Here is a 27442-nt window from a genome sequence, read left to right as displayed (position 1 = left end):
AGGTCTCACATCACAGTAGAGGCAGTTCCTCCTCACCTTGCTCCCTTGAGTGTAAACATGGCTAAACCGCCTCTGTCTTGGTTTCTTTACCAACAATCGTTGCAAACCAATCATTTATCATCAGAAAAAGTGCCACTTTCTGAATTTCTCCAGCCTTAGTAGCTGCCTTTAACCACTATTCTGATTCCTGTTTATAAGCCAGCTTGCTGTTCCCCTGACTCCATATGATCTGACTCTAGCAGGTCTTATCAAAGGCTTTTTTTGGAAGTCATAGAATCCCTACAGTGTGACAACAGGCCAATTAGCCCACTGAATCCACACAAACCCTCTGAAGAGTTTCAATCCCCCCCTACCCTATCCCTGCAACCCTTGGATAATCTATCTAGCCTGCAAATCCCTGGACACTATGGGCAATTGAGCATGACCCATCCACCTAACCTGCACACCTTTGGATTGTGGGAGGAAACCCACACAGACACGGGGAAGAATGTGCAAACTACACACAGACAGTTGCCTGAGGCTGGAATCGAACCTGGGTTCCTGGTGCTGTGAGGAGAGAGTGAGGTCTGCAGATGCTGGAGATCAGAGCTGGAAATGTGTTGCTGGAAAGGCGCAGCAGGTCAGGCAGCATCCAGGGAACAGGAGAATCAACGTTTCGGGCACGGCTTTATCTAGGGCGGGCCTGACAGAAAAGCGACGTCGGCAGTTATCCCTGTGGTAGCTTTTCTGACACCTCCTGCTTAAAACCCAAAAGGTCAGAAGGGTCGTGGGGCCCCGCTTTCACGGTCTGTACTCGTACTGAAAATCAAGATCAAGCCTTCTGCTCCATGGGAGGTTTCTCTCCTCCCTGAGGTCGCCTTAGGACACCTTCGTTACGGTGTGACAGGTGTACCGCCTCAGTCACTCCCCACCTGCCACTGTCCCCGGAGCGGGTCGACCAGAAGCGAGAGCCCCTCCGGGTTCGCCTCCCCGCCTCACCGGGTTAGTGAAAAAACGATAAGAGTAATGGTATTTCACTGTCGGCCGAAGCCTCCCACTTATTCTACACCTCTTATGTCTCTTCAAGAAGGGCTTATGCCCGAAACGTTGATTCTCCTGTTCCCTGGATGCTGCCTGACCTGCTGCGCCTTTCCTGGTGCTGTGAGACAGCTGTGCTAACCACTGGGCCACAGTGTCATCCCATTTACATTATACACACTACATTGCCTCATTTAGTTTTCCTGTTACTTTTCCACAGAATTCAATGTAGTTGGTTAAGTATGATCCCTTTTGAAATTAGTATGAGCACACACACAAGCGCACACGCACACACATAAATGCATACACACCCACTCTCTGTCTCTCTTCCTCTCTCTCTCTCTCTCTCTCTCTCTCTCCTCCCGTGGGGTTATGAGATTGTCTTCTATTCACTCATGTTAGTTAATTTTTGTACCAAAACTGGACAATGGGAAATCAATCCCAGTTTTTAACTGTGATTCTTTCAGGATTCCTTCTCCTTTAAGAAAAAACACAATTTATGTTATTCCACTTGGAATTACATCTGAAAACAGCAGGGATACATCCTGACATCAGATTATCCTTGGCAATGATTGACCATCTAAGCAGAAAATGACCTTTGTTCAAAGATTGACTGTACATGGAGATTAGGAGAAAGTGAGGATTGCAGATGCTGGAGATCAGAGTCGAGAGTGCTGGAAAAGCACGGCAGGTCAGGCAGTCTTCAAGGAGCAGGAAAATTGATGTTTTGGGCATAGGCCCTTCATCAGGAATCAGGAACATTCCTGATGAAGGGCTTATGCCTGAAATGTCAACTCTCCTGCTCCTTGGATGCTGCCTGACCTGCTGTGCTTTTCCAGACCCACATCATCCAAGAATACTTGGCATTTATATTGGGTCTGTCTTGGCATCAGCACCCCAAAGCCAATGGCATACTTTCTGATGAGGAGTAAAATGCCCCTATTTTAACTCCATAAGTGAGTGGATTTTGAATGAGTTGTAATTTGGCCCAATTTCACACACTGAGGTTTCTCCTACGGTCCCGTGGTGATACCCAGATAATCATTTTTTTTCTCAGTGATGTTAGGTAAGTGTTAAATATTGGCCAACAGATGAGGAATGGCTCAACTATACTTCTTTGAAAGGGGTCATGAACTTTTTTGACACTCTTATGAAAGGGCACATAGCGTATCCAATGGATGGTCTCTCCAATAGCACAGCACTCCCTCAGAACCACGTGAAAGAGAAAGGAAATGACAAACCAAGAGAAAGGTAAGTGAAAGAGGACAATTGACGGGTTCTGAACACAATACCATGCCAACTATAGGACAGATTAGATTCTCTGCAGTGGGGAAACAGGCCCTTCGGCCCAACAAGTCCACACTGACCCTCCGAAGAGTAACCCACCCAGACCCATTTCCCTCTAACTAATGCACCTAACACTATGTGTGTGTATTTAGCATGGCCAATTCACCTGGCTGGCATATCTTTGGACTGTGGGAGGAAACCGGAGCACCCGGAGGAAACCCACACGGACACGGGAGAATATGCAAACTCCACATAGACAGTCACCCGAGACAGGAATTAAACCTAGGTCCCTGGCACTGTGCGGCAGCAGTGCTAACCACTAAGCCACCATACCACCCCAGTGTGGAATGGCATTGAAGATTACAAACGTAGTTGATAACGTGTGATGCTGGAAAAAGTACAGCAGGTCAGGCAGCATCCAAGGAGCAAGAGTCTACACTTCCAGCAGGACTCTTCTTCCATGATAAAGTATTAAACCTAAAGTGTCAACTCTCCTGTTCCTCGGAAGCTGCCTGACCTGCTGTTTTTTTTTTCCAGCACCACACTTTATCAGCTCTGAGTCTCCAGCTTTTGCAGTCCTCACTATCTCCAAGGTTACAAACTGAAATCAAAATAGAAAGTGTTGGAAAACTCAACAGTTCTGGCAGGATCTGTGGAGAGATAAACAAAGTGAACATTTGGAGTTCAATGTGATTCCTCTTTAGAACTTTAGAACTTAACAAAATGCAGAGTTAGGAAGGGGAAACCTTCTTAATCCAGCGAGAATGAATACATTTCATGGAACTAGGCACTGCTGAGTAGTAAAGTTGTCATAGTCTTAGCAGACCTGTTCCCTTATTAGAGGGAGGTGACTGGTGGTGATTTATGCTTAGGTGAGGGGAGAGGTCAAGAAGGAGGATCCTTCATGGTAACTTCACCCGCTGATGGGAATCGAGCCCACACTGTTGGCATCACACTGCATTGCAAATTTCAATCTCAAAGTGTGTGCTTTAATCAGTTGGGCAACATGGTTGTCTAATGAAAATAAAGCAGCCCTAACAAATATATTGGCATCCCTTGTATTAGTAAGCAGAGCTCTTGTACTGCTAAACCTGTCAACATTGTGTTTATCTCATGTCTGTAAAACCGATGCAATGTTTTTGAATTCAGCTCCCAACAATTCTTCTTTCCCCTGGCTTTTCCCTCTTATATTTTACTGCACCTCCATTCTCCTGTGGTTCCTTTCTAACTTCCACATCATCTGATGATGGGTTTATTGAAGGAGATCTCGAGTAATAATTTATCTATGTGGAAACACAGAAAATAGCTGCAGGAGCAGACCATTCAGCCCATTGAGCCTGCAGCACCATGCAATACGATCATGGCTGATCATGTAATTCCCATTCCCACTCTCCATATCCCTTGATACCTTTAGTCACAGCAGCCAGGTCCAGCTCTCTCTTGAATAAATCTAATGAACTGGCCCCAACAGCTTCCTGTGGGAGAGAGTTCCACAGGCTCACAACTCTCTGGGTGAAGAAATTCTTCCTCATCTCAGTGTTAATGGCTTAGTACTAATTCTTAGACTGTGACCTCTAGTTCTGGACTCCCCCAACATCGGGAACATTCTTCCAGCATCTAGTCCTATCAGGATCTTACATGTTTCTATGAGATGCTCCTCTCAGTCTTCTAAATTGTAGGGAGTACAAGCCCAGTTGATCCTCATGTGTCAGTCCTGCCATCCCAGGAATCAGTCTGGAGTAAAAGTCCCTTTCTAATAGAAGGCTCTCTAAAGAGATGATGGAAAATTAACATTCACTTTACTTCTTCATGGCTAATGTCCGAGGGACCCATTGTGAGTATTAGCTGCCGCTTGTCTCATGTTAACCCAGTCAGGTGTTACACCTTTTGATATTCCTGATAAAAAAAAAACAATTTCCAGCATTTTCCACTTGTTGGATCAGTTGATAGGAATGAACTGATTCTCGGAAGATAACGCTCGTTTCTATAGAAACCACAGCCTACATTAATCAGCTTGCTATAAGAAAAGCAAGCACAATTTTGAATTCAGTGTTTTTCAAGCAGATTTATTATCATTTGACTTTGTCCAGATCAGTTATAAAAAAAAACAGCTTAGTCTCAAACATTTTATGCCAGGAGTTTAACAACTCTGACAGGAGTTGAAAACATACATAAACCCACGTCTGTTTAGTTTTGGAAGTATATTAAAATCTAAAATGATCTCCTGAGCATGCGACCATATAAGTTGCTGGTCTCACCTTTCCTTTATATATTATTAAATTTATCTGAAAATATATCATGACCCTGAAAAGTGGTAAACCATTGGCTCTAGTTGCAAATTATCTTAATTTTACTTTATGTGTGGAAGAAAGGGCTCCTTTTTGATGATAAGTTCTGAGTGCAAAGAAATGGAGTGGTAACTGTGCCTGATCTAACTGTTTGCAAAGATCTGGTTGAGTAAACGCCAGGGTCCAGTGGGAAAAGGGGCTTTTCAGCTCCTAGCCATTAAAAACAACCAGCTTAAAGAGTCAATATCGCCCACAACACATTGATTTCATTGAATTCCTATCAAAGCACATTGACACAGCATCTTTTCAGCTAATGTTTTCTGACTTGGAACACTGCAGTTTGCTGCAGATAATCAAGAAAAAAAATGAGCTTTTTTTTAGTTGCTAACCAGTGGAAGTTTTCCATGAAAAAGCTCGACTTTCCACTAAACGACCCTTGTTGCCTCTGTGAAGCAGTAAAGTTACACAGGCTTTTTAAAGTCAAAGGGTGGACAAAGAATCATTGTTGATCTCTACAGACTGTGTACAATGGAAAGCCTTTGTGAGCTACTTGAGTATTGAGAGAGAGGGAAAGAGAGAGAGAGAGACAGAGACTCAAAAACAAACCTTCATGCTTGGTAAGTATCTTTTTCTGCTTATCTGCCTGGTTTTAAAACAAAACTCCAACACCAGGGAAACTTCAACCCAAGCTGTTCCAAAATCCACTCAAGTGGGGGTCACTTTGATTCTGGACAATCTAGTAAACTTTCCAATAAACACTCACTGTAGGTCTCTCAATTTTCACTTCTGTTCAATGAAAATGAACATCCGGATGGGCATAAAATGGGTCTGATGCAATTCAGGGGCACATTTTCACCCCAATGGGGAATGGTGGTGGGGTGGGTAGTATTGGAGATGGGCAGTAGCTAATCACATTGCATTGGCCAGCACACTCGTTTTCCTACTCCATCCAGCCCTTTTCATAGAGGCTGTTTGGTGGAGGCAGGGCTTTACACCTATATATGGTCGCTGAGGCCACATAAGGGAGGTTGTCTGAAATTTGATCATCAGCCTATAGGTTCCCAGGTCAGAGGGGCATCTTCCTGAAAGTGGTCACTGTGGAGCATAAGGGGCTGTCAGAGAATACAGGAGAATACAGATAGACTGGAAAGTTGGGTGGAGAAGTGGCAGATGGTTTTCAATCCAGACAAATGTGAGGTGATGCATTGAGGCAAGTCTAATTCTAGGGCGAATTATGAATGGAAGAGCCTTGGGAAAAGTTGATGGGTAGTGAGATCTGGGAGTGCAGGTCCATTGTACCCTGAAGGTTGCTGCACAGGTGGATAGAGTGATCAATAAGGCATATAGTATGTTTGCCTTCATTGGGTGGGGTATTGAGTATAAGGGCTGACTAGTCATGTTAAAATTGTACAAGACATTGGTTCAGCTGCATTTAGAGTACTGTGTACAGTTCTGGTCGCCACATTATCAAAAGGGTGTGGACGCTTTGGAGAGGGTGCAGAGAAGGTTTACGAGGATGTTGCCTGGTACGGAAGGTGCTAGCTATAAAGAGAGGTTGAGTAGGTTAGGTTTAATTTCATTAGAAAAAAGGAGATTGAGGGGGAATCTGATTGAGGTTTACAAAGTCATGAAGGGTATAGACAGGGTAGATAGAGATAAGCTTTTTCCCAGGGTGAAGGATTCAATAACAAGAGGTCACACTTTCAAGGTGTGAGGTGGAAAGTTTAAGGGGGATACATGTGACAAGTACTTCACACAGAGGGTGGTGGGCGTCTGGAACGCGTTGCCAGCAGAGGTGGTTGAGGTAGGCATGGTAGATTCATTTAAGATGTGTCTGGACAGGTGCATGAGTTGGTGGGGAGCAGAGGGATACAGATGTTTAGGAATTGACCAACAGGTTTAGATAGCACAATTGGATCAGCTCAGGCTTGGAGGGCCGAAGGGCCTGTTCCTGGGCTGTAAACTTTCTTTGTTCTTTGTTCTTTGAATGGGGGGCAATCTGTGTAAAGCTCCATACAGGTCGAAAGGCCGTTCCTGCCTGTCTGAGGGCAGGAGAAATGACAGTGTGCCTTGTGTAGCAATTGGAATGAGGTTGGCCACGTGGACCTCATAGAGTACCAGTTCCCTGATTGGGCCTGTTAAGCTGGTCCAATCATAGAGCCCTGGCTGACAGACATAAACAGGAGTATCAGAGAGTCTGTTTGCTCTGGGTACTGATCCGAATGAGGCTGTGCCGGAATTAAGGACACTTCAAATGTAAACAAAGGGTGACTCAGTGACAGGATACCAACCTCTGTATTTCACCCTGTAGGGGAGATTCTCCCCCAACCTCACCGCTCTATATCCCGCAAGTTCCAAAGCAGTTCTTGTTTAATTTTGAATTTGAAAAAAATTGTGGAAGGCGTACCCGGGATTTTGGAGCAACCCCTCTTGGACAAACCTTGCATTTTGCTGCTTAACCCAAGCCAGGATTTTGGGAGCCACCTGATATTCTTAACGAGAGGCAAATCTGCCCCAGGCCAATTAAGTGGGGGGGTGGGGGGGGTCAGCTCCCAAAAGGTTTAAATGAATTACTGTTTCGCTTAGGGGCCGATTTGGCATCCAGGTCCAGTCCCCACCTCTGCCTACTGTCCCCGGCAGGGAAAATCTGCTTCAAATATCTTACACGTTTGCTGCAAGCCAAGATCAAATTCTGTTTGGCAGAATGGAGTAAAAAATCTGAAAGGTTTGGACTATTATCTCAAATTGTGGAAATTCAAGCGTATATTGCTCAGGCCAGCAGTGAGAATAAGTTGAATGTGCTTAAGATTACTGCAGGAGATAAACTGACTAAAATTACAAGGCTCTTTGTATCAGTTTCAAAGAGGGACATTGATTAGCAGGATTGTTTGGAACAGAGTGGGAAGAGTACTATACCGGACTAATAACTTTACTCCATCAGGGTCACTGCGCCAGTTTGGGTCATACATGAGCTTGTTCCGTTTTATTCATTTGTGGGATGTGGGTGTCACTGGCTGGGCCAGCCTTTATTGTCCATCCCTAGCTGCCCCTTGAGAAGGTGGTGGTGAGCTGCCATCTTGAACCACTTCATTCCACCTGCTCTGGGTTGACTCACAATACCATGAGGGAGGAGCTTCCAGGATTTTAACCCAGTGACACTGAAGGAACGCCGATAGATTTCCAAGTCAGAATGTTGGAGGGGAACTTGAAGATGGTGGTGTTCCCCTGTAACTGCTCTCCACAGGAATTCTCTGAAGTTGTCTCAAATATCACTTGCTGAGTTTCATACAGGTAACAAATATAATAGAGAGATTCCAGCAGCAATTATATTACATTGACGTTATCTTAGCCCTCCAAAAGACCCTGTTTTCATAACAATTTGAAAAATGCCTTATGTATTCAAACATTAGGGTCAATTCATGGATACTTGCAGCCCCACCTCCAAATCTCATGAAACAAGACTACATTTACAGAACTGGTGCTATGATTTTATGTGTAACCATGAGATACATTTTTGCATCGGGGGAATGCAGGAAATGGAAATCATGCTTGGGGGACATTATCAGTTCACTTTGCAGACTTCAAGGAGCTGAACCCCTTAAGGATTTAGAGTTGGGTTTCCTGTGTTCCATTGGGTCAAAGGAAGTGCTAGCCCGATTTAAAGTTTCCCCATCTCCCCGCCAGTAGTAATGAAGTTTCTGTTTGACTAATGGTGGAGAGCTGCAGAGAGTCTTAGACTGCTCTGAAATCTAATCAGATGTCACAGGAAAGTTGGAGGCCTGATATCCACAGCAGGGCAGGCATTGGGGTATCAGACATGTACTTTGATGGAATGCTCAACTTTATAGGGAACAGGAAAGAAGTGTTATTTCCATTGGATCATCAAATAAGACTTCCCATTCAGACCAAGACGGTGTGGATGAAGACAGCAGCTACAGTGATCAACTGAATCATAGAATCCTGACAGTGTGGAAACAGGGTCTTCGTCCCAACAAGTCCACACCTACCCTCCAAAGAGTAAGCCACCCAGACTCATTTCCCCTACCCTATTATTCTATTTTACCTCTGACCTACACATCCCTGAACTCTATGGCTAATTCACCTAACCTGCACATCTTTGGATTGTGCGAGGATTCTGATGCCAGAGGAGATTCAGGGATCTGATGTACTTTGGTAGGGTGAGTGCCACTCCCAACCTTCCAGAGGACACCACAGCTAATGCTGCAAGATTCTTCTGAAAATGGGAGGATTCCATCTCACAGAGCAGTTTAAAGCCTGGCCCTCTTATGAAAAGTTCAACCTTTTCCATAACAAGTTCAAAATGAGCTCTTTAAAAGTTTGAAGCAACAGCATAAATTGCTGGAGAAACTCTGGCAGTGTCTGTGGAGAGAAAGCAGAGTTGATGCTTTCGGGTCTGGTCACTCTTCTGCAGGATGTCCTTTTCCTCTTTGCCAGTGACCTCAGTGCTTCAGCTAGGCATGGTCAAGGGCGGTGTCTCTACACATTTGCTGCCAACTCCAGAAAGTCAAAAGACTCTGGACCTACAGATGTCAGCCTACCTGGCAATGGGGCACAGCAACCTGACTGCACCTCAGCTGCTGATATTGGGATCATACCAAGATGCTGTGGTAGGAAAGGAAAAGAAAGATCTTATCAGGTAACAAAGGTGACAACTGCTGTCCAGGTATTCACATGTAATAACATCATATTATCGTTCATTCTGAAAACAGAAACAACTGAATACAAGAGCGGACAATTCAGCCCTCTGCCATTTGATCTCATCCCAGCTTCTACTCCACTTTCTTGCCTGCTCTCCATAACCCTTCACCCCATTACTGAATAAACATCTGCATATCTCATCCTTTGATTAATGCAATGTCCCAGCTTTCACCACACTTTGGAGTTGTGATATCCTCAGGTTCATGACCCTTTGAGGGAAGTTCTCTTCATCTCTGTTTTAGATCTGCAACCCCCTCATCCTAAAAGTATAATCTCTCGTTCAAGAATGGGTCACAAGTAACTATGATTGCTTTCTCCTGTGTCTTAATCAAATGATCCCACTTTAAAAAGGAATGCAGTCACCATGAAACTGTGTTGTGAAATAGGATATAGGTTTATCTTCATGATTTCCGAGGTGAACTTTCAATTTAGATAGATTGCCATCAAACAAAGAAATTTCAATGACTTTAATCTTGTAGTTCTTTCAACCAAGCTTCATTTTATCAGAAGCATTAAAATAAATTAACATTGTAATGTAATCAAAAAATACATAAAAATGGTGGGTTTCTTGTTGTTCCTTCAGTCAAGAAATTTAACTCTCAGTACTTTGAATGAATGTCAATATTTTTGTCACTATTTCAAATTTAATCGTTCTTTGCAATCCCTTATTACCTATGCTTGAGGCTTTTTTTAACCAAAGTACTAAACTGAAACATTTTACAATAGCACTGCACATGTACTGTCCAAACTATTGAAGCTCCCCTCATAACATCTTGTGTCATCGCTAGTTCCAATCTCACCTTTATTCTTGTTACTGGTGCACCCACATAATCTTTGTAGATTATTTGTCATTTGTGTCAGAAAAGGATGATCAAAGGGAACCCTCTTTCAGGTTTTGGCAGAGTGCTGAATCTAAGGAAAGAAATTGCAGAAGCTAATTTGTGCCACTACATGTCACTGTTACACTTTATAACTATGCTGCAGAGAATTTACCTTGTCTCAGATACTCTGACGGCCAAATATGCAACAGATACGTAACAATGCGATGTGGCCGAGCAGAGGCTGATAACCAAGTTTGGTACCCATGGGGATGGCCTCCACCTGGACCTTGGGTTCATGTCACACTACAGGTGAGCCCAATACACTATACACTCTCTCTCACACATGCACACACATACACCCCCACACTCACACCCAAGCACACACTCTCTCACAGGCTTATACTCCATCACATTGACACACACACTTTACCAAGCATGCACAGTCGCAAACACACCTTCTCTCATGCGCATTCACACTCACATGCACACACTCACATGCGACACACACACACACACAGACACACACACTCTCTCTCTTTCTCTCTCATGCATGCGGAGTGCATTGCATTTGTAGAATTATATTTGAAGATGCATTCTGTTTTGCTCAAAAAGCACACAATCTACAGACAGTCAATGCAGGCAGTCAATCCATGTAATATTTTATAAATTTCACTTTCAAAATCGAACCAGTCTGACTCATGATTGGGATACAAACAGACTCTAACCTCACACCTTTAATGCATTGTCTGAGCTGAGATGTCATCTTTTTTTAAAAAACCTATCTTGAGAATGTTATTTAAAAGATGTTGTGAGATTTACATATTAATGAACCGAAACCTGCAACCCATTCTAAAAGATTAAAGACTTAACAGCAATCTAGGTTTGTTCAATTTATCATTTCAGTTGCATGACTTGAACCTTTCACTAAATTCTGTGTCTTATGGTCCTGCTCTGCAACCACCTGATGAAGAAGCGGCGCTCTGAAAGCTGGTGCTTCCAAATACATCTGTTGGACTAGAACTTGGTGTTGTGTGATTTTTAGCAATGGTCAAATAGTCATTGCAGCAGCATAGTTTGGAGTTAAGTGTCTTAATTAACTCTGAGAAAATTGCCCAGGACACTGAATACTCCGATAGGCAAGTGAAATAACTCCAAGGAGGCAGGTATCCTGTTACCAAGCCACCCTTTATTTTCGTGCGCACAGTACAGAGCTCTGACCAGCCAGCTCAAAGCCAGCCCCCGAGAATGAGGAACAAAAATGGAAATTGCTGGAAAAGCTCCAACAGATCTGGCAGCATCTGTGGAGAGAAATCATAATTAACATTTCAGGTCTGGTGACCCTTCCTCAGAACTCATGGTAGCTGGGAAAATGTTGGTTTATGCAGCAGAAAGGGTAGGGGAAGGGAGTAAGGAGTAAATGTTAGGTGAGGATATAGCCCAAAGACAGAGAAGAGCAGTTGGATGGGGAAAGGAGGAGATAACACTCTGGATAGGAGGGTGAAAAGCTGTTAATGGAGATGGTTAGTGGCTAATAATGGGTAGTGTCTAATGTGATAACAAAGCCTGTGGGAGTAGAGGGCGAGGACTTGGGAAAATTCAGGCCCTAGAATTATTGAACTCAATATTGAGCCCGGAAGGCTGTGGGGTTCCCAAGTGGAAAATGAGGTGCTATTCTTCCAGCTTGCACTGAGCTTCACTGGTGCACTGCAGCTGCCTGAGACAGAGATGTTGGCCAGGGTGGGGTGTTAAAGTGGCAGACAGCAGGAAGCTCAGGGTCTTTTTAGCAGGCAAAACATGAATGTTCTGCAAAGCAGTCACCCAGTCTATGTTTCGTTTCCCATATGTAGAGGAGACCACATTGTGAGCAGTGAATGCATTAGACTACATTGTGGGAATGAATGAGGGGACTCCCTGAATCTCTGATTTCTGTCTGTCGGCCAGATCGGCCCAGTCAAACAATCCCAATCAAGGATCTCATTGTCAATGCAATCCACCTGGCCCTCATTCCAATCACCACAGCAAGCAAACTGGAAGCTTACACAAAGGCCCATCAGAGGGCAACACTTTATGATTTTATGGTTACCAAAAAAAAGCTAGAGAATTGAAAAACCCAGCTGGCCTAACACACCGTCCCCTTACGTGCCATCCTATACTCCTCAACCCAGCTGCCACACGACCCTCACTCATAGCTTACAATCTTACCCTTTCACTGTCACTCTGAAAGTGGCTGGTTCTGCTGTTACACATTTGAAATTTTATGACATGGAGATGATCCCATCTCCCATTTATGGGTGGCACGGTGGCTCAGTAGTTAGCACTGCTGCCTCACAGCACCAGGGTCCTGGGTTCGATTCCTGTCTGTCTGTGTGGAGTTTGCACATTCTCCCTGTGTCTGCGTGGGTTTCCCCGGGTGTTCCGGTTTCTTCCCACAATCCAAAGATGTGCAGGTCAGGTGAATTGGCCATGCTAAATTGCCCACAGTGTTAGGTGTGCTGGTCAATATAGGGTAAGGGAATGGTTTGGGTGGGTTTCTCTTCGGAGGGGCGGTGTGGACTTGTTGGACCGAAGGGCCTGTTTCCACACTGTAGGGAATCTAATCTAATCCAATCCCCTTCTTTACTGGCTGAGGAGATTCTAAGATAGCTCTGGCCTGTTCAATAACACAAGGCTTCTCTCCAGCAATTTCCAGAATAAAATCATCAAAATGTGTCTTTGCATTTTTTTCATGTGTGTATCTGATTGAGGACAATATTGCACAGTAGATTTTTCAGCCTAGAAATTCCTGCATATTTGAGCCAAGGGATTTATGTAACGTGGGGCACTTAACAATTGTGCAAATCAGGAATTTTGGGAGTAAATAATTTATGTAATTGCAAAACTCTCCAATATCCTCTTTCCTTGAGATTTATTGATCCATCCATTGCAAATCAAACCCCATCCATCTGTCAAATGTGTGTGTTCTGTAAATGTGCATGTTCAAAGTGTGTGTACAATCCCTGGTCAGATCTCCGGAGTACCGGTTCGTTAGTTACCTGCAGTCAGCTGATCCAGAAGGTGATATTATCCTATCTCATACCAGCCAGCCATTCAGGATTTAATTTTGGAAATGAAATGTTCAACTAAACAATGCTAAGGTTACCTCAAACCTTGCTGTGCATGATATCGCAAAGAAAGAGCAGCAGAGAAGATCGCACACAGGAGGCCTAAAGATGAAAGCACCAAAGTCAGCTGCACATTTGAAGGTCGGTGACCAGAGGTTTAGGGATGTCAAGTCAAGACTAGCTGCCTAATGAGCTGGCTGTGCAATGGTTGAGATTGCCATTGGCCAACGGTATGCTTGTTCAAAGCATTTAGAGTTGGGATTAGTGCAAGAATAGTCCAGGAGCTGTGAGGGATTGCATTCAGTAGGTGTCTGGTAGCCTCGTGTATTTCAGTGGTTCAATTCATTTGAAATATCTGCAATGGAGCACAGCAGAGGTAAGGAGTTTCTACAAAAGCTTTGGCTTTCCTGGAGTGCTGTGAGTGAGTGACAGAATGCACATGATGTTAAAAGACTTTCCTTCTGAATGCACAAAGCTATATGAATGGCAAATTTCCACTCTCTCAACATTCAGGAGGTTAGCACTGTCTGGCTGCTTGTAATGTCACAGAATCTTACATCATGGAAGCAAGTTATTTGGCCCACCGTGCCTGAAAAATAACTTTCCAATGGGTTCACTCCTACGCTTTTTCTCCATGGCTTTGCAATGTCTTCCTTTATGTCCACAGCACCCAATATGTATAGGAGGCAGTGGTGACGTTTTTTCTATCTCACTAAATGAAAAATTGGACAGTTACAATTAACACAATAAGACCAGAAGACATTGGAGGAATATTCGGCCCATTGAGTCCGCTCTGCCATTGGATCATGATTGATGCGTTTTTCAAACCCTTTCTCCTGCCTTCTTCCCGCAACCCTTGATCCCCTTATGAATCAAGAGCCAATCTATCTCTGTCTTAAAGACACTCAATGACTTGGCCTCTGTGGCAATGGGTCCCACAGATTCACCATCCCCTGATTGAAGAAATTTCTCCTCATCTCAATTCTAAAGGGTCATCCCTTGACTCTGAGGCTGTGCCCATGGGTCATAGTCTCCCTACTAGTGGGAACATCTTCTCCATGTCCACTGTATGTAGGCCTCTCAGTATTTTGTGACTTTTAATCGAATCCTGCATCTCATCCTTCTACATTCTGTCAAAAACAGACCCAAAGACCCCAACTGCTCCTCATATGACATGCCTTCATCTACGGGATCATTCTTGTAATCCTCCTCTGGTCCCCTCCAAACCCAGCACGTCCTTCATTAGATATGAGGTCCACAACTGCTCACAATACTCCAAGTGTGCTCTGACTACAGCCTTATGAGCCTCAGCTGTCTCATTCTGCACTTGTATTCTGGGCTTCTTGAAATGAATGCAAGCATTGCATTTGCCTTCTTAACAGACCTACATGTTAATGCGACTCCTGGACTAGGACTCCTAAGTCCCTTTGTGCTTCAGATTTCTGAAGCCTTTCCCTGTTTAGAAAATAGTCCACACATCTATTCTTCCTACCAAAGGGTATAACCTCACACTTTCTCACATTGTATTCCATCTGCCAATTCTTTGCCCACTCTCCTGCCTGTCTAAGCCCTTCTGCAGCCTCCTTGCTTCCTCAATGCTATCTGTCCCACAGCCTATCTTTGCGTCATCTGCAAAAGCAGCAGCAATGTCTTCAGTTTCTTTGGCCACATTGTTAATGTATACCATGAATTCTGGCGATCCAACGCAAACCCCTACAGAACTCCACTAGTCACTGGCTGTCATTGTGAAAAAGACCCTTTATCCACAATTTATGTGTTCTGTGAGTTAGCCAGTCCTCTATCCACGCCTGCTAACACCAGAGGCTGTTAACAAATTTAGCAGCCTCCTTGTCAAATCCATCCACTAGGACCACTCGGGTACTAAGGAGTCAGGTCAAGTAAGTGTGCAGACCTGATGGTGCCCTTCATTGTTAGAATCAGAAGCAAAAGCTGTCTTTGTGTTTTTCTCCTTGAATAACTCAATGATATCTTAAGGTGTGGACTTCAACAAACCAGGACTGATTCACAAATGTTCTTTAGAGAAGGAAACCACCATCTTTCCCTGGTTTGGTCTACATGTGACTCCAGACACAGTGGTTGGCTCTCAAATGCCCACTGGGCAATCAGGGATGTGCATGGATTCTGGATCAGTGGTGCTGGAAGAGCACAGCAATTCAGGCAGCATCCGAGGACAGGCAAAATCGACGTTTCGGGCAAAAGCCCTTCATCAGGAATAAAGGCAGAGAGCCTGAAGCTTGGAGAGATAAGCTAGAGAGGGTGGGGGTGGGGAGAGAGTGGCATAGAGTACAATAGGTCAGTGGGGAAGGAGATGAAGGTGATAGGTCAGGGAGGAGAGGGTGGAGTGGATAGGTGGAAAAGGAGCTGGGCAGGTCGGACAAGTCCGGACAGGTCAGGGGATCGAGTTGCTGGAGGTTAGAAGCTAGGATGAGGTGGGGGAAGGGGAAATGAGGAAACTGTTGAAATCCACATTGATGCCCTGGGGTTGAAGTGTTCTGAGGCGGAAGATGAGGCGTTCTTCCTCCAGGCGTCTGGTGGTGAGGGAGCGGCGGTGGAGGAGGCCCAGCACCTCCATATCCTCGGCAGAGTGGGAGGGGGAGTTGAAATGTTGAGCCACTGGGCGATTTGGTTGATTGGTGCGGGTGTCTCGGAGATGTTCCCTAAAGCGCTCTGCTAGGAGGCGCCCAGTCTCCCCAATGTAGAGGAGACCGCATCGGGAGCAACGGATACAATAGATGATATTAGTGGATGTGCAGGTAAAACATTGATGGATGTGGAAAGCTCCTTTGGGGTCTTGGATAGAGGTGAGGGAGGAGGTGTGGGCGCAGGTTTTACAGTTCCTGCGGTGGCAGGGGAAAGTGCCAGGATGGGAGGGTGGGTCGTAGGGGGGCGTGGACCTGACCAGGTAGTCACGGAGGGAACGGTCTTTGCGGAAGGCGGAGAGGGGTGGGGAGGGAAATATATCCCTGGTGGTGGGGTCTGTTTGGAGGTGGCGGAAATGTCGGCAGATGATTTGGTTTATGCGAAGGTTGGTAGGGTGGAAGGTGAGCACCAGGGGCATTCTGTCCTTGTTGCGGTTAGAGGGGTTGGGTCTGAGGGCGGAGGTGCGGGATGTGGATGAGATGCGTTGGAGGGCATCTTTAACCACGTGGGAAGGGAAATTGCGGTCTCTAAAGAAGGAGGCCATCTGGTGTGTTCTATGGTGGAACCGCTCCTCCTGGGAGCAGATACGGCAGAGGCGGAGGAATTGGGAATACAGGATGGCATTTTTGCAAGAGGTAGGGTGGGAAGAGGTGTAATCCAGTCAGGGATGTGCAGGCCAGGTAGGTTAGCCTTGGTAAATGCGGGGTTACTGCGAAAGGATGGGATGCTCATCAGAACGTTGGCGCAGACTCAATGGGCTGAATGGTCCCTTTCCATACGGTCGGGATTCTATGATTCAGTCAGTTGGTGCCAGATTTTATGCTCCACTCAAGCACTTCCCACCCTTCCTTCTCCAAGCCTATTTCCATTTCCATTTGTTTACAGCTTCCTCAAGCACTTGTCTAATTTCCCTTTATATGTATCTGTTTTATTCATGTCTTTTCTTAGGCAGCCTCTTGGGATTAAGGGTGACTTGCTTGCATTCCCGAATACTCAGTTCTAAGATGGCTGACCAGTCCAATGTGTCAGCCACAGACTCTGCAAATGAGAAGATGAAGATGGTTTGTGAAAGATTGTGGAGATGGATTGTTTGGAGGTTTGTGTGCTCCCTCCATTGACTCAGCTACACTTCTGCATGCTTCCGACAAAAAAACGTCTTAATATGTTCACTGCCTTCTATCATGCATTCTCCACTCTCCAGAATCCCAGCTTGTTGTTCCTACCGTAATCCACATACCCACTCATTTCTAGTGTCAGCCTCATAAGTTTCTCTGGAAACCATTCACTGCAATTGAGATCTCAAGCTGAAGGTGAGACACATATCTCTTAAATGTGTTTCAATGAAAAAAAAATGTTTTATTATAAGTGAAAATTAAAATTTTCTTAAAAAGTTAAATGTTACAAAGAATTTTGCATAAAACGATTTGGAGAAGCATATCTAAGTTACAATTATGTTATTGGGAAGTTTTATTTAGAAACATGCAAAACAAATGACAAAAATAAACAATTATAAATCTTGGAAACTTAAGTTCAAACGATGTAAACTTTTGAAATGTTGCATGTCTTTGGGCAAGATTAAGAAACATAAATACACACCTATCTTCCTGAAACAAGAAGCCTATAATAAGGAACATTCACACATAAAGAGGAATTTAAATAAAAGCTAGTTACATGCACAAGGGACAAACCATACCATCAGAATCTACAGCCTAGTAATTGCCATAAATAATTGGTGATAGAGGCACCAGCACTGGTCCCTGTGATCTTTCTGTTCATTACAGCTTTCCAATTGGAAAAAGATCTTTCTACCCCTTCTCTCTTTTTTTATTCCTTCAGGCCTGCAAGGAGTTTGCACTGATCGTCAATGTCAGGGAGAAACACTTATGGACCAGGAAGTAGAAACTCCATCTTCCTTCACATTGGAGATTGTCAACCACATACGTTGAATCAACACTTACCAGCAACCTATCCCTGAGGCCAAAATCAGTGAAGTTTGCTCCAAATAAATAACATTACCCTGGCACTCACATTCATATAGCATATTTTATGACTTGATGGTAGCATCTTGGCAGTGGTGGACACCACTTGTGACAGCACTGCACATCTGTTCACCGGCTGCTTAAACATCTGAGATAACTTGCGAGAGGATCGTTACCCTAATCAGATACTTCCTTGCTATATGATCACACAAACACATGAATGAGGCTCCATGCGTCATGTTAGCCTTGGAAAATGCCCAGTCTACCATCCCTTCACTTGTCCCCTCATCACCCCATATCCACTACAAACAGAACTCATGAGCCAATATTACCATTGAGGCGACATTGAGATGCTGACGAAACTTAAAATAAACTAGCACAGATTCAAGACCCACTTTAAAAAACTCTTAATCCTCTTAGAAATTCATAAAGTTGTGAATCTAAATAAAACTAAGAGGCTTCTGGAGAGCTCTATCGTCTCTGTTGAGTTAAATCCATCAGTATATTTTGCGAGCTCAGACAAACATTCATAATGAGTTTCCATTGCACAACATGCTAACTTAGTTTGCAGAACTGATGGCTGACCTGTAAATCAATTCAAAAAAATCAAAGCACAGTGCAGAACTGGCTTCGTAAAATCTAAAGCTCAATACTGTATAATGCACATTAGACGTTTACATTTTAGACTTAGATTTAGACATGCCGATTGTGATTCTCACTGGCAAGGTTTGCACCCGTATTCCAACCCTAATAGCTCTTGAATTTTTCAGAGTGGTCTTAAGAGTCAACGATAATGCTGTCGTTCCGGAAGTATATATTGGCCAGACCAAATGAGGGTGGCTGATTTCCTTCGCAAAAGGGCACTGATGAAACAGATGGGTTATTTGGTATTTGATCCAGATTGAGAGAGATATTTGCCTCTCGGAATTCCCTGGCTGTTCTCTGTTTGGCTTGTCCTATAATAGTAGTGTTGTCACAGTCAAAACTCATAACAGCACACAAACCAACAGCCACTCTTAGACAACAACTCACCAGAACGAAGGACCCGATACCCAGCATGAGCAAAACCAATGTAGTGTGCAAAATCCCATGCAAGGACTGCACAAAACACTACATAGGACAAACAGGAAGACAGCTAATGATCCACATCCATGTACACCAACTAGCCACAAAATGACACGACCAGCTATCCTTAGTAGCCACACACGCAGATGACAAGCAACATGAATTCGACTGGGACAACACTACTATTATAGGACAAGCCAAACAGAGAACAGCCAGGGAATTCCTAGAGGCATGGCACTCATCCACAGATTCAATTAATAAGCACATCGACCTGGACCCAATATACCGACCACTGCAACGCACAGCTGGAACTGACAACCGGAAGCGGCAGATTCAAACCACTACAAATGCTGAAGGAAACACCACAGAAGCGCTTCACAGGAGGCTCCCAAGCACTGAGGATGTCACCTAGACAAGGGACGAAACGTCTGCAACATAAATTCCCAGCTCGGCGAACAGAGCCACAACAGTTTTACATTCTGATGAAAGATTAGACAAGGTTTTTACTGACTAGCTGAAGTCTCCCACAGTGCATTGCACTGCTTTAACACCTATTAGTCGCCACTTCACTGCCGTGGCTCACAACTTTTCAGGACCTTGCTGAAGAATCATAGAATCCCTACAGTGTGGAAACAGGCTCTTTAGCCCGACAAGTCCATACCGACCCTCCGAAGAGTAACCCACCTAGACCTATTCCCCTTACCCTATTACTCTACATTTCCCCTGACTAATGCACCTAACCTGCATGTCCCCAAAAACTACGGGCAATTTAGCGTGGCCAATTCACCTAACCTGCACATTTTTGGATTGTGGGAGGAAACTGGAGCACCCGGAGGAAACCCACGCAGACAAGGGGAGAATGTGCAAACTCCACACAGACATTCACCCGAGGTTGGAATCAAACCTGGATCCCTGGCATTGTAAGGTAGCAATGCTAACCCCTGAGCCACTGTGCTGCCCCATGACCTTAGCATGCCAGTACATGATTTATGAATTTGACTTTAGACCAATTGCAATTTTTTTCTAGTTCAGCTGCAGGTTCATCGAGTGAGCTAACACTTGCATTTACATTAGATTTTGATCATGGCAAGCAAAGTCTCCAAATCTGCAAATTAGCAGATCATCCACTAAAGCTTCCACTCCATCCAGATCAGTGACTTTCCGTTCTGGTATTCCTCGGGACCATTTGTCTCTCCAGGTGGGTGTACAAAATATAGCTGCCCCCTTCATCCAGCTTCACCTGCCAGCAATTATCCTACAAAACGAGGGGAGTGAAGAGTTTTGTTTTCGCAAGCTGTGGCAAGGTTTTTCGTTTTCCCTTGTTTTGGCACTGGGTAGTGAGATCTCTTCAGAGTTTTATTTTGGTCCTTTGAGTCAATGCATGCTCCCTGCATTTCAAGTTGTTTTGTAGCTGCTGAGTTGCTAATCTATTCCGCATGAGGTATTACTTTCTTGATTACTCAATCTTTTCTAGCTTTTCTACCTTTTAGGGTCATTTAGGGTGGCCTTGACGATCACTGGAACTTGAATTGGCAGATGTCGAACTGGTCTTCCACCCTCACCTCAATGAGATGATATTTTGCACAAAGACATTCAAATGCTGTACTGATATTATTATACTCCACTAGGATCTAGTTTGAGACTTGCTCCAGCTTAGTGGGGTAGTTTTTGATTGCAGTCAATATCTGGAACGCTAAAGCTTAATTCTTGCCATATGATTGGATTTCACAACATAATCTGATGAGTATGGTACTATCAGAGAGACTCAAACTTACTTCCAAGAGCTTCATTTTATAAAAAAATCATAGAATCCCTACAGTGTGGAAGCAGGTCATTTGGCCCACCAAGTCCGCACCGAGCCTCCGAAGAGTAACCCACCCAGACCCATTCCTCTTACCCTATTGTTCCACATTTCCCCTGACTAATGCACCTGACCTACATATCCCTGAACACTATGGGCAATTTGGCTTCGCCAATTCACCTAATTGGCACAACTTTGGATTGTGGGAGGAAACCGGAGCACCCGGAAGAAACTCGTATTGAATAACTTCACACCAGCCCCATAGAGGTCAAAATGTTGCATGATGCTGCAGTGCCTATCTGACACTGTATGTTGACCTAATGTTCTCACTCTGCAGGCATCACTCCAACAATCTAACCATTTATTACCGACTGAGCTGATGAATCTGTTGCATGGTATGGAGTGATTCATCACAATCCTGATGTTTCTCCAGTGGCCAGCTGTGCTTCTTACCAGCTGAACACCGTGAACAAAATAATTCAGCTTCCTACAGTTACAGCAGTGGCTTCCCCAAGCTGCAAATGCCTTCTCTTCTTCTGTATGGACTTCTTTGCAATATGTCCATGCTGAGCTTTGTCTATAATTGTTCTGCCCCCTGGCCCTGGGGTATTTATCAGCCTTTTCTACCAGCACTGTTCTATCTGTTAATTTAGAACCTCAGCACGCTGCACATATTAATCATTTTCCTGAGATTATGTTATACTCTTAATCTCTTATCCCAAATAAACTAACTTTTCCAATTGTCTTTTCATTGTGCAGCTTTGCAGGACTTTGAGATTTGAGTTAATCAAGTCCCTATTGATTAATAAACTCATTTACACCTTTTCACCTCAATTTTGAACCCATCCCATTCATGAATGACTTCGGTGTTCAAAGTGTACCTTCAAGGCTTTGAAATTTCTGCAATCTACCTTTTTTGTTCTATACCAAGGGTGAGACTGGAATATACTCTTCATAACAGTGAAATGAGTGTCACTATTTGTAGTTGCTCTGCCTTGTGAAGCACATCAATAGCAATTGGGTCATTGCAAACAAAACAATGCCTGTTCTGCTTCATATCACTTTTGATCATTTTAAACAGAACCAGTACTGGAATGGTTGTAAACGTTGTATCTAATCCAGGGTTACAGACAATAGACAATAGACAATAGGTGCAGGAGTAGGCCATTCTGCCCTTCGAGTCTGCACCACCATTCATTATGATCATGGCTGATCATCCTCAATCAGTATCCTGTTCCAGCCTTATCTCCATAACCCTTGATTCCACTATCCTTGAGAGCTCTATCCAACTCTTTCTTAAACGAAACCAGAGATTGGGCCTCCACTGCCTTCTGGAGCAGAGCATTCCACACACCCACCACACTCTGGGTGAAGAAGTTTCTCCTCATCTCTGTTTTAGCTATGAACTGCTTCACTACTTTTTCCTAGTTTCTTTCAGTTACTTGTTTTTATCAGTGTGCTTTTCGATAACTCTTGAGCGCACCATCTCAGCTTCACTTCTGAATTCATCTTTTGTGCTGTCAAAAGTCTGGTCTGTACTGTGGCTTTATTAAAATTGATTGCAGGTTAGCAACTCACAAACAGTGCATTATGGGTGAGGGTCACATGATTATGGCAAGCCAAGAGGCTCATAGGTACAGATTGAATTTCAATCAAAAACAGAAAGTGTCACTTGAGATTCCCAGGCAACTAGCACTGATTTGCATAACAATTCTCAAGGTAAAAAAAATCAGTAGCATTATTACAGAGTGCAAGTGCTCCCATCAAATCAATCAGTACTTTCATTACCGGTTAGTGAGAATCTAAATTAACAGATAGAACACAGTACTGGGAGAAAAGGCATTATGCTGATAAATACCCCAGGGCCAGAGGGCAGAACAATTACAGACAAAGCTCAGCATGGACATATTGCAAAGAAGTTCGTACAGAAGAGAAGAAGGCATTTGCAGCTTGGGGAAGCCACTGCTGTAACTGTAGGAAGCTGAATTATTTTGTTCACGGTGTTCAGCTGGTAAGAAGCACAGCTGGCCACTGGAGAAACATCAGGATTGTGATGAATCACTCCATACCATGCAACAGATTCATCAGCTCAGTCGGTAATAAATGGTTAGATTGTTGGAATGATGCCTGCAGAGTGAGAACATTAGAAAATGTTTTGATGTATGGATGGAAACAGAAAAACTGCCGATGCTAGAATCCGAAATACACAGGCAGGAGGCTGGAAGAGCACAGCATCAGGTGGTGGGGAAGTCGACGTTTCGGGTGTAACCCTTCTTCAAGTCTTGGGGTGGGGGTGGAGGGGGGAGCTGCAGATAAAGGGGGTGGGGGGGGCAGGGTGGTGAATGGGTGATAAGTGAAGTCAGGTAGAGGGTCAACCTGGTTGGTCAATGGGAAGAATGAATGCGGTTGGTGGCTGGGAGCAGTGGGAGGGAGGGGGAGGGGGTGGGAAGGGAGTAAGGGGATGGGGAGGGAGGTTATTTGAAGTTGGAGAACTCAATGTTGAGGCCTCCAGACTGTAGGTTGCCCAGGTGGAAGATGAGGTGTTGTTCCTCCCATTTGCGGTGTGGTTTGTTTTGGCAATGGAAGAGGCCAAGGATGGTCATGTCAGAAAGGGAGTGGGAAGGGGGAATTGAAATGGGTGGTGACTGGGCGGTCTGGTCAGCCCCTGCGGTTGGATAGACATTAGCTAGTAGATGTTTTAGTGCACAAGCTTGGAAGAAGTTAGAGAAATACAAATTGTGGACCATGGGCACCTAGATGTACACTGGACATTTGAAATTGTCTGAGATCTCCAGTGTACTGCTCTCAATATGCATCAAGTCCTGGTTATATAATGGCTGGGAAAATCTGGATAACATGCAGATAGATATCCTGAAAGGATCCTTGTGGCTGTTCAGTCTTCTCTAAGTCAAGTCTCAAGAGAGCACTGAAAGCATTTGCGACTGCAGTAAACATTCTGACTGAAGAAACTTCTTTAATACATTTCCCTCCCGCATTCTGAAAGACAAGACCTTGGTTCATTGTTAATGTATTTCATATGTGCCATGCCCAGCATACACAATTAATAATGCCAGAAACAACCACAACAGACTTAATACACTGGCTAACCACAATAGGACAAGAAACTCTCAACATATCCACAACAATATTTGACAATTTTAGAGAAGGGGCAATTTATCAGCACCATTTCCCACTCGCCATATTGTCGATCATAATTTCAGTATTATAAATGCTTAGGTCAATATAAGTTTCGAAGTTAAGTTTTATAACATTCCTTTCTTTCTTCCTTTATCTGATATTTAGGCTTCATATTTTCTAGATGAGCTCACCTTTTTGTACCCAAACAACAAAGAAAATCTTAAACATTAGGTCTGCCTCAAACACAGATTAAAGGGAACACTTAACAAGTATTAGTGCACTTAAGATATGACTGAAATGCAAACACTTAACAACTACTTCAAATGTATTATGCAGGCAAAATACAGTGTTGCGAATAATCCAATGAATTGATTTATAGTTGTAGTCGGTAGTCCTGAAGTTGTAGGCAGAAAGGCTGGGTAGAGTGCATGCCGCCAAAAAAAAGCTTTCAGTCTTCCTGGTAAGGATCACTGTACTGCAGAATATTTTCTTAGCATGGAAAAAGAAACACATGCCCTGCCAAGATTTTGCAGATTTCACATGACATCAGTTGTCTTTGGTGTGAAGTGTTTAAAATGTGATTTGTAATTGTCACCAGTAAAGAGAAAGGTACTGTGTGTTATTTGGTGGTAGCTATAAATGAAAATATAAAATACTCCAAGGAAAGTTTTATGTGGTTTCTCTGTGGTGCTGCCTTCAAAATAAAACTGAGAATGAAGACCTATGTATATAGGCAACTATCTCTCTCATTTATTTTCTGGAGAGATAAAGGTATCTAAATACTTTAGTATAAATATTATGTTATGTCTGGATTAATATATAGATTACTTCACAAATTCATGGGTGGTTGTGGCACATTGCCAAGTACCATGGGGCACTGAACAGTCCTCCTTTCCTTCCCATTTTCCATAGCACGATGAACTTTTCAGCTTTAAACACTTCCCAATTATCGAAATGAAGGATTTCTCCAGAGGCCTATTCCTGGCACTTGCTCTGTAGGTGGAGTCCACACCATTGCTGTCCTTGGACATATTTTCATAATTTAAGGAAAATAGACATTCCACAATCCATAACAAAAACTGAAAATGCTGGAACTACTTGGTTGGTCAGGTAAATTATATGAATGTGATCAAAGAATTAATATTTGACTTGGTTGCTTCATCAACACACTTTGATGTGCAAATGGTGCCAGCTAGTTTGTTTGCAAAACCCGCCATTTTTCCAGATTTGAAAATGACAAGAATACTTGTCATTTTAGCTTCCTATTTACTGTGCTGTGGAGCAATGTGTTCAGTGACAGTGAAAATGTGCATATATTCATGATTGAGCCACACACACATCCTTCCCACTTATTAATATTTTTTGATTCAGATCTAATTCTTCAAGTATTCAGGAGTTTTCACTTCAATTTAGAACTGTTTGAACTTGTAGGCACAAAGCTAGATGTTTTAAAATGAGCTTAACAGATTTACCAAACAACATAATTAAGAACTATGGCCTAGAAATTAAGTCTATTGCAGACCATTTTTAGATGCTACTTTATCTCTAGTTTGGAAGTTAATACCTGAGTGGGTATTTACAGAAGAATTTTTACCTCACCATGATAGCAAATCACAGCTCTAATGTTCACAGCTGTCTGAGATATGAATACTAAACAAAACAACTGAGGAATAATTTTTTCCTCTCATCGTATGAAATTCTACTGTGAATGCTTCTGTACGTGAACATGTGTTTGAGAGAGCGAGATAGAGAGTGCAAGAGATTCTTGGTAATTCAGAAATATTTTGAGAGATCGAAATTAAGATGATATGTTTGTTAAGATAGCCCAGGTAGCTGTCCGTGGATGTAGGAGGTTGCCAGTAAAACACGAAGGACTTTACCAGTCTTGCCACGAATGGTATGCATGTGTCCACACGTCTTTAGTTTATCTTGGAACGGATAGGCTACAAGTGGCTTTCGTTTGCATTCCTTCCATTAAAATGTGGGTCTCCACAATATATTTGAGTCTACTTTCTCATTTCATAGAAGGGTGGCCACACACTTGGCTGTGTTCTTAAAGGTTTCTTTCTAAGTGCTCACATTTTGCTTGACAGTGATTCTCTGTTCACAATATCTTCCAAACATGATCAAAACTTGAAGCTTCTTTTAAATCACATTAAGAAAATGTTCTTTTTTCAAAATGGCAAATGTCTAGGTTGTGTTAATTCCAGGTAAACGTGTGAACCATTCAAAGACATACTGAGCTGCACAAACAATTCCAATGTATCCAAACAATATCGGGAATGTCAAATGTAATTTGAAGTTTGTGTACCACTTAAATTCAATAGGCATAAAATGTTCATGAATGTTCAACTCCCTAACAGTAAGAGTATTACATGTCATCAGTTCATTTGTAGAAGTTTGTGTAACCTTCTTTCTATTTGTACGTCAGAATATTTTCAACATTTTGCAATTTTTTTCAGGTGGTCTAAAATGCAAATTACGCTTACCTACCAATTTTAACACTACCTATCTAAGCATAGTTCCACTGGGAAATTACCCCTCAATTTATCGGAATTGCATTTTCATTAAAATAGAAACGGATAAGAGTATATACCTATATTTTCATTTGAGGATTTCACTGGGAAGTATGTTGGATGGTATATCATTTCATATCCTATTCTAGCTGGAATTTCAATAAAATCCATAAAATCTGGAACTGTAAGCTAGCCTCACTATTAGTGACCATGTAACAATTGCCATTTGTCATAAAACTCATCTCATTCACCAATGTCCTATCAGGAGGGAAATCTGCCTTATTACTTGGTCCAGTCCATATGTGACTCCAACATCCAGCAATGTATGTCCTCTGAAATGGCTTAGCCCTATTACATTCAAGGTCAGACAATTAGAGAAGAGAAATAAATACTGGTTGTCATGGTAATGGTAAAACTGAATGAACAATGCTTAATTTCCATTCTCTGACTGATACACCTAAGACCTTTTATGCTCTAAAATGATTTGAAACAAAGGACAGATACAGGTGTAAGATGGCTGCCATGATCACCTGACCACAGATTGAGACAAACAGGAGACCAAAGTGGAAGAAACAAAGCCACTTATGCTGAAATTGCTATTCAATCCAGGCAACTGCATCACTGTCAAAAAGGTTTAATGCAGAGTTCATGATGGTATGACAGAAGCAGGACCCCAACATACGTAAAAATGAGATTTGATTGGCATTACATCCACAAACATGCACTCTCTCCACCACCAACACTCAATAGCAGCAATGTGTACTATTTACACAATGCAATGGAGAAATTCATCAAAGCCCCTTAGACACCACCTTTTAAACCCATGACCACTATCATTCAGAAGGTCCAGGGCAGGAGATACATGGCAATACGCTACTCGCCATCCTGATATAGAAATATATTGACATTCCTCAAATGTCATTGGATCAAAATCCTAGGGCTCTCCCCCTAGTGGCATTGTAGGTTTATCTACAATTCATGGACTGCAATGGTTCAAAAAGGTAGCTCACCACCACCTTCTCAAGTGTACTTGAACTGTCAACATTAAG

At 43.2% G+C, this 27442-nt stretch overlaps 1 long non-coding RNA gene across 1 annotated transcript; it reads left to right on the top strand.

Annotated features, from left to right (window-relative positions):
• The first annotated feature begins 5106 nt into the window (after positions 1–5106).
• On the top strand, positions 5107–17906 carry LOC148150080 (uncharacterized). Its single transcript, XR_015756816.1, has 3 exons — positions 5107–5209; positions 16843–16990; positions 17731–17906. It is a non-coding gene; the product is annotated as an uncharacterized LOC148150080 (long non-coding RNA).
• The last annotated feature ends 9536 nt before the right edge of the window (positions 17907–27442 follow it).

Source organism: Chiloscyllium plagiosum, unplaced genomic scaffold, assembly GCF_037043375.1.
Source record: "Chiloscyllium plagiosum isolate Xiang-an unplaced genomic scaffold, Cpla_swu_hap1 HiC_scaffold_4, whole genome shotgun sequence".
NCBI classification, from domain to species: Eukaryota; Metazoa; Chordata; class Chondrichthyes; order Orectolobiformes; family Hemiscylliidae; genus Chiloscyllium; species Chiloscyllium plagiosum.
The sequence above is the reverse complement of the archived record's forward strand: the minus strand, read 5'-3'. Positions and strand labels throughout refer to the sequence as shown.